Here is a 9,409-nt window from a genome sequence, read left to right as displayed (position 1 = left end):
ACTTACTAAGTTTTTCATTTTGCGAGCTACTTAATATTTTTGAGCCAAACTAAAAATTATATTAAAACAATGTTAGGTTAATACTGTGCAATTGCGCTCAAACTATTAAATTTTGTAATTTATTTGAATTGAATTTCTTCTTTTAAAAAAATATAAAAATTATAAAAAAGGCGTAAATATTTTATAAAACGTAATTTCGATTTTTTTTTCATATTTGGTTAGAAATATTTTGGAATTTTATTTAGTATAATTTCATATTAATTTGTTAACTATTAAACGGGTGCATATTTGGCTGAAGTACTAACATACATATGTATGTGATAAGCATGCCGTTTATAGAGTTGCTCTGGTTTAGTTTTTGCCGCTTTTTTCAAATGTAAACATAAATTTAAAGCAAATTTATTTCAAAATCTTTATTCTTCTTCTTTTTTAAAGGCGGAGTCACCGCTTACGGTTTAATTTTCCTCAAATATATCACAAAATGTTAGGTTAGGTTATTCACAATCTACTTACTCAGTCTCCAAAAGGTTATCTAGTACTTGAATTTCGCCTTTTTAAAGTAGATAACTTTTAATAATATTTGTGCATACAATTTCCTATGACATTCTTATATTATTGTTGCACAATTTATGCACTTTCTTTTGCAATGTCTTCATTTTTCAAATTTAAAATCATATTTTTAACTTTTTTGATTTTTTTCTGATGTGCGTAACATTCTTCCATATTTCCACTTCACTTTTTGTTTATAATACATTTTTTATAAAAAAAAACAAATTTACAACAACACTGCTTACAATAAGACATTTGAAAGCATTCCTGAATTCATTCACATCGGCGTACTCTCAAGCCAAATCTCCTATTTACCTAAATGGACTTCCTATAAAAGACAGCTGATCCATATCCTTACTGATTTCACTGCTCACTACTCGCAAAGGTTTCAGAACTATATACATACATACATACACACGACATGTAAACCATCTACAGCATACATATGTACATTGTATTTATGTGACTCTCTTCCAGCTTTGCTTTCTCATGCGCATCACAACTTCGTCATTTGTTTTTTCCAGCGTACGAACTACTCATTAGAAGATCACTTTAGTATACAATAATCAAATTTAACTGGTTATATAATAACATACATACATATACATTATTATATGGCATTAATACATATATACAAAACGAATGAAACCAAAGTTATAATTTTATTTTATTTTTTTGTTGAAACGAGCGGAGAGCTCAACTTTTTTGTAACGAAAATTTCTCACTAAACTATATAAATATGTATAGGGTATAAAGTAATAGATATACATACAACCATGAGTGAATTCTTGCATAAGTAAATATCAGTACACATATACATACATGCATACCAGAAATCCATTGAAACCGTGTGGATAGAAAATCAGTAGCAACACAATTCGTACTCACCACATGCAACAAATAAAGAAATATGTGAAGTTGGCACCTACATACATACATCTATATACATATATATAGTAACGATATTTGAATGAAAATCAAGTAGATATGTTGGCAGCAAAAGTAAAATCGATAACGGTATAAACTTATAATCAGGCAATCCATGTCAGCGGCCACCAACGCCAGCGAATTTAATCACAAGTAATTGGATTGTGCTCGCAGCATTAGTGGAAGCTGAATCGGATTTGCGCGCATACATACATAGATACACTTAATTAATTACACATGCTAAAATTTAGTTACCGTTAAGCTCCAGCACATAATAAATTGGGCCTCACTTGGCTGAAATCCAGTGCATAGGAAATGTGGTCGGAAAAGTGATTTGCAAAGCCAGTAATATGTTTCCATCACATACACACATCACATACATATACACATATATGCATATAAGCATACATGCAACCGTGCTAAGCTATTTTACAATTAAAAAGTGGAAACATAGTTAATTTACATAAATATTTAATCATTTCATAGTCATACATACATACGTACATACATATATGATATCATTATAAACCGCCAGAAGAATTGCATTGCATCCATCCTCATTGTCGCATAAACAAGTTGTGCTCACACACATACGTACATACATACACATGCACATACATATTAAGCATTCGTCATAATGTTATGTTACATAAAGCAATTAATTAATTAGTGAAAACCAGATTAAAAAAAGAAGAATTATTAAATAAAAATAAGCTAAAAGAAAACAAAAACAAAAAATAAATAATGAGAAAATCAACAACAAAATCATTAGAACGTGATTAGGATTAACGTGAATGATAACCTATAAAAATTGTTTAGCGTAGTTGGTAATTTTTTGTACATAAACAAATAAATATTATTAAATTTAAAGCGTAATAATAAATAATAAATATTAAAATAATAATAACTAATGTGAGAACAAATTGAAAGTGGATGGTGGATGGTAAGGGAGGTATACACACGATTCGCTGCTAAAGCGAATAAGAAGTGAATCGTAAATCATAGCTGACAGAAATTATGTGTAATAATAATGAAATAAATTATGATATAAAATTCAAATATACGAAATGTGTTTCACTCAACCTAACCTAAAAATTTGCTGTTTTTGAATCCTGAAAATGCAATAAAAATGCCGCACATTTCCCTTCAATGTGTCTTTTTATATTCTTGCGACATGTTCCTACAGAGTATAATAGTTTTGTTCAACCAACGGTTGTTTTTATCACCAAAAATAAAGAGAGGCTATATCTATATACATATTATATTGTATATAAACGATCAGGTTGACGAGGGGAGTTGAAATCCGAGTGACTGTCCGTCTGTCCGTTCGTCTTCCGAGATGGTATGAGAGGGCTTCATGGAAGCCGGTGTGAAAATCGGACGGTGGGCGTGGCACCGCCCATTTTCGAGTGAAATCTCATATCTCGGGACTGGCATTCTTCTCACATCCCTATGTCACAGTGCAAAATTTGGCGATATCAGCGTGGTTGTACGCTTACTTCACTTATAGCAAAATTTTAAATTCCATTTGATTCTGTCAGTTTCCAGTACAGAAATCAGAAAGCAATTCCTATCAAAACTGTTCAAGCGGGGACCTTTTGCACGCTGGACCTACATATATTAGATACGTTGGGGTCTATTCTGAATATGTAGGAGTTTAACTGCTACAGTATCCAGAACGAAACTCCGTAAGGGTCACTTTCGTTTCTCGCGGCAACTCGAGCTCTTCGTCTGCAATGGGTGGTGGTTTGACGCCAAGTACGCCATTCGCTGGGAGGGGGTCAGAGAAGTTGTTTGATGGCTCCATTGTGAATTGCGGTCAGCCCTTTCGGAAGTTAGTTGCGTTCGAAGTCTGGTCGGTATTGTTTAATGTCGTTGACGTAGCTGAGGAATGACCTCTTGATGCTTGCGCTCCAAGCAGGTGACTGCAGCGATGATTTCTGCGTAAGCAGAAATGTTCCCTAACTGGGACAGGTCTTCGATGGGAAACATCAAGAGGCATCCAGGTGCGGCGTAGTTAAGGACTGGCCGGCCGATTGCCTTGTAAGTTGTCTACAACGTTTGCGGCTCTGTATTATGGCGATAGTCGCAGTCGTATGAGAAGTGAAGGAGCACAAGTCCATATGAGGACTTGATTTTTATCGGCCTGTTGGTATGGCAGTTGATGTTGCCCGATCTGAACAATTTCGAAGATTATACCGTTTTATTGCTGGATTTTATCGTTTGAGAGAATAATCCATGCTCAATTTCGTGCAGATAAAAGAGTTTTCCTAACAAGGACAAGAATTTGATCCTTCAGTTTATATGACACTTCTATGGCATAGTGGTCCGATATTGGCGGCTCCGAAAAATGAGCAGCTTTTTGGGCAGCACAGAATGTGTGTAAAATTTCAGGTAGACAGGCAGACGGATATGGCTAAATTGCCTCAGTTCGTCATACTGATCCTTTAAATATCATAAATATACAGTTGAACTTATGTAACTCGTAACACCATAATCTACAAAAAACTTCGAGTTATGAAAGGAAATCTTTATGAAATTTGACTTCTACTGCCAATTCAAGAGTTCGAGTTATAGAAGTTCCAGTTATGGAAGTTGTCGATATATGCTACAGTATGTATAAATTTATAAAATTTTTTTAGGATCTCCAATTTTTCCTTCAGGACGTAAAAAATTTCGTGACAAACTTAATATACCGTGCTTACAGGGTATGAAAAATCGTCATAGAATATAATTTAGATGAGAAATATTTCAGGATTGTCAATAGTTCCAAAACGTATATTTGGTATCTTCGAAAATAGTTGCTTAGGAAATCGGATATACAAGGTTTTTATAAATTTGTACTAATAAATATAAAGAATAATTAATAAAGTAATGGGAAACTTTAAATTTTGTAATTCTTAATGCCTAACGAGCTTTCTAGTTTTTCCTAAACCAACCTCAAATACATTCCTAGCAATACCGCGGTGAGAAGGTCTCTTATCCGATGCAGTTTTCTTCTTTTCATGGGGGGCATGTTTCGCCTTCTCACTTTAGCTCGCCTTCAAACGGATGTTTTTTGGCTACCCAGAGGATACTTGGTCTAAGACCAGAGCTTGAGCCTTATGTAAAATAGTCGTTTCTGGCCACTCCCAAGCGCATGGCGATCGGAGAGATTTCCTCACTTGCGTGAACTTCTACACATGGCACCATCCTCTGAGCCGTTCGGTACCAAACGGGGTTTTAGACAAGGCGACTCCCTACCGTGCTATTTTAAAAATTCTCCAAGTCACTCATAATCGCCGTCCTGCTATATGGTGATGAGTCGGCCTTATGAGTTTTCGAGGAAAAGGTTTTGCGGAAAATGTATGGTCTTTGCGCATTGGCAACGGCGAATATCACAGTCGGTAGAACGATGAGATGTATGAGTTATAAGACGACATTGACATAGTTCAGCGAATTAAGAGACAGCGGCTAAGCTGGGAGGGTCATAGGGGAAAGTTTTTTTGCTGTTACAACAACTGTAATAACAATAAGAGCACAATTAGGATTTACGACTTTATCAATATAACGATATTCCAGCTTCTAGAACTTATAGTTTTAGGTCAACCCTCTCCATATCTCAAGATTTCGCTTCGTGCACTAAATCATACGTTCTCCAAAATCGTGAGGCTCACAAAATCATAGAGGCATAACACCACAAGCCAAAATGGCTGCATACTCACCCGAAAATCCTCAGACAAAATAAAATGCGTTGCCTTTTTGGTCTTTTGTTTTTGGACACCGATAAAAACATTGATTTATTTAAAAACTTCGAAAACGGTCTCTCATTTGCAGTATTCTACATTTTGTCTTTGTTGTAATTATTATAATTTGGGTAAGTAAAAGTATTGAATCGTATTTTGTAATCGGTTGATATTACCATATGCAATGAACAATGCGCTCACTCTTGACGCAATTCGTCGAACTCAACGAGCACTTTTCTTCTTCTTCTGCAGCACAGTTTGATGCTATTTGTGTATGTGTGTGTGTGCGTACAGTAATTATTATCATGCCAAAAATGGCGGTTGTGTGAAGGTTTAAAGGTTTTTGTTTTGTTGTTTTTGTTTATAAAGTACAGTTACTTAGCTTATTTTTGAATTGTGTATTTTTAAAAATTTGATTTCTACAGACTTTAGTTTACACAGAGACAGAGTTGCACGGCCTTAGTGAAGTAATAAATCCGCGACCATTTAAAGTACATATGTATGTATGTATGTGTGAGTGTAAGTAGACAACTCTCTCGTTTTGAATGCTTGCTCTATAAATATATGGATACTAGTTAATTGAGTTTATTATTCGAAAATTGATTTGCTGCTGCCGAGACTACATAATGAATACATATGTATGTATGTATGTATATATAAGTATTATGTAAGTATGTATGCAAGTACAAAGTTATGTAAATTCGTAGTTGAAATTAATGTGTGGTGTATGTAAATATGTATGTCATTGTTAATTTTACATATTTATTGCTATGCTACATTATTTTCAATACTTTTTTGCTTATATTTTCAAATACATTTTTCTATAGTGTTGTTTTTGTATTGCCACAACAAAAGCCGGAGTGTGGTCACTGTCCATTTCTCTTGCCATTCTCTTGCTCTTACTGCCCTTACCGTCCGACTTTTGTTATTGCACCACAAATCCCGCTAAATGTACACTGCTCTCCGCGCCTCACACACACACGCACCCATTCGCCATTCGCCAGCGCCTTAAAAGCTGCTTATTTGTCAAATTTTTTCAGCTACATACATCTTGCTGCTCCCTGGCTTTGATTACAAGTATTCAATTACATTCGATTATATTTTCGATTATTTAAATTTGTGTTTAGTTATTGCATGCGGTTTCATTATTTGGCGCCACAAATTGTGTGTCCATTCTATTTGTCACTTGTGTATGTACTTATGTATGTAAGTATTCGAGTATTTTAAACCTGTATTTCATTATTGAAAGTCGAAAATATTTCACTTTTTACATTTCTTAATTAACTATTACTCTTAATAAGTTTTTATTTGAATAAAAAAATGTATTGATACGTATATTTTTGCTACATAGTGTATATTGAATTAGCTGAGCATTGAATGAAACTTTTATTATCGAATTGTCAAGATCTCCCGCTCACTATAATTAATGACTTCGTGTGGGACTTTAAGTATGACGAAAAACTATTTTTTCCGATTTGCGTTTATAAATTACTTAAATATATTTTTTTTAGCCATAAGATATACATATTTTGTATTTACAGAACTGCATGCGCGCAGTTGCTTCCACAATGAAATAAGCTGTGTAGACGTCATGAGAATCAATCATGAAGGACTTTAAGCTTACACACCTGGCGGTTCCTCTAGGCACCGGATGATTGCTCAAGGGACCATTTGAGTTTTATTTCACAAACTTTTTATCAACACTTACATCAAATTAAATTGCATTAGCGATGATGATTCCAAATTGTCAGCATTAATTAAATATTATTACTTTCACAAATGTCAGTTGAAAATACAAAATTTTCCTCGAAATTATTTTTTCGATGCACTCTTACTCAAGTCGAAACGTAAGGGACTGCAAAGCTCACACACAATTGGCGACTGAGATAAAAGATAACGGAATGAAAATTTTACGAAAAAGTAGTAGTTCCTGGGGGAACCGCCAGGCGTTTAAGGGTTAACTTAAAATCATGTCCAGACTGCACGGCCTCCCGAGCTTTTGTATTTGTATTTGACTCCGCCTATCCATCCGAAGTGTAATAGTTTTTTTTTGTAATGCTGAAGCTGATAGTTTGCTGACAATTTCCATGTTTTTCAAATTCCTATCATACAATGCTCTTTGTTGAATACTTGCTCATTCAAACAGAACTGTTTAGGCAGCGAGCAGCTGTATCAGGTTCAAACTTAAACCGGTTTGCATTACGCTTAGTTAGCTTGTACGCTTTTGTGTGCTTTTCCGAAAGCTCCTTGCTTGAAAGCTTTTAGAAGCTTAATATTTTATAGTAAAAGCTTCAAATGGAACCCATAAGGCGGCACACTGCTTCTTATTTACCCTGTCATGCTAGTTCATTTCCTTTCATCGCTCATTAGCGCAAACAAATGTCAGCAAATATTTATTGTCAACTAAAACTGGATTCTCAGCAGATGTTTGCTGTTTTCTGGACCGATTATTTGTCTATAAAGTGTTTGTGAATCTTCAATTCTGCTTTTGGTACCTTAAGTACAATTGTTATAAAACTTTGTTCCTTTATGGGATCATCCTTAAGAGCTTCCGCCAGCACAGCCGATGACGTACTGTGACATAATCAACTTTACATAAGAAAATCACTTATGATCTCTTAGAACAATGTTATCTAAGTTTTATTGTTTATTTAATTTTATTGTTTTAAACATGCTCTCGACGTTTCTAATTCAAGCTTAGCAACCTATTAAAGTGTTTTGTGGCGTATTTACTCTTATTTTAGATATTTTAGTGCGAAGCAAAAGTGAGATTTCGTGCTGGCAATAATTTTGTTTTCAAATATTATATAATCTGCTATATACATATGTATAACAATTCGTCTATTTTGTAGCGAAAAATAGCAATTTTATTGATTCGATGTGGCGCTTAATGCTTTTAAGAATTTTATAGATTTTGGTCATTAATAATAAGTAATAATGTAATGTTAAAAATAATGAAATTCATATTTTTTAGTTTAAAAATAAAAATATAAAGTTATGGTCAACATAATCGGCCTACCTCTTGAGACCCAGCATTCATTATTGGGTAATATTCGATCGATTATATCACGTCCAGCACGCTGTGAAAAAAATATAACAGTCGTAGCTTAGAGTGAACACGAAGACCCCGGAGAGTCGTTCGCAGAAATTCGGACTGTCGTATGGAACGACCTGGCGTATTTTATGTCGAGATCTTAAACTGAAAATGTACAAAATACAGCTTGTGCAAGAACTGGGGTCGCTCAACATTCCTAAGTGACATCGCTGCGCTCTATAAGCTCTTGAAAAGTTACAAGAAAATCAGGCCAAAATTTGTTCAGCGATGAGGCCTATTTCTGGCTCAATAGGTGTGTAAACAAGCCGCATTTGAGACAAAGAGAAACCTGAAGGGATTGAAGAAAAAACGACGGTTTGGTGTGTTTTGTGGTCTTGTGGGATCATCGGTTCACATTTATTTCAAAATGATGTCGTTGAAAACGTAATCGTCAATGGCAACAGTTAGCGCGCCATGGTGGCCGACTATTTGATGCTTGAAATTGAATCGTGATCTCGGCGACATTTGGTTTCAACAAGAAGGCGCCACTTCCCACACAACGCATCAATCAATGGATTTATTGAGAGAACACTTCGGAGAGCAGATAATTTCATATTTTGCGCCTGCAAGATCGTGTGATATTACACCGTTAGACTTTTTGCTGTGGGCATATGGAAAGTCTTAAGTCTATGCGGACATTCCCGCTTCGATTCAGATCGAAAATTCCACACAACGGATAGACCATCTGAGACGTGACCGCAGTTAGCATTTGAAAGAGATAATCCTCAAAAAATAAATGCCAAAGAATGTTCTATCGAATGGCATTGGAAATTAATTTAAGGCCTAACAGTTTGTTCATACCTAGAACTCCATAACTGCTGCTTCAACACAGTTTGTAAAAAAAATTGACGATTCTTATATTTTTAATGCTACAAAATGTATGTGCAGGGAAAAATTAATGTAATGAATTTTGAGCAATCAGTTAGTTTCTACTTGTCACGAGAGGAGAGGCAAGCATATTACTTTTGCTCTTGCACAGTGTTTTTATTCTGTTCTGATTAGCTTACAAAATCTACAAGATGACTGTTATGAAAATAATTAGTAAAATAATTACGCTTTGTCAGAAAAAAACAGGTAACTCGCAAATTTCTGCTTTTGCTTTCTTCTTGTTCTC

This window comes from Bactrocera tryoni, chromosome 5, assembly GCF_016617805.1.
Source record: "Bactrocera tryoni isolate S06 chromosome 5, CSIRO_BtryS06_freeze2, whole genome shotgun sequence".
NCBI lineage: Eukaryota > Metazoa > Arthropoda > Insecta > Diptera > Tephritidae > Bactrocera > Bactrocera tryoni.
Note: the sequence above shows the minus strand (reverse complement) of the source record.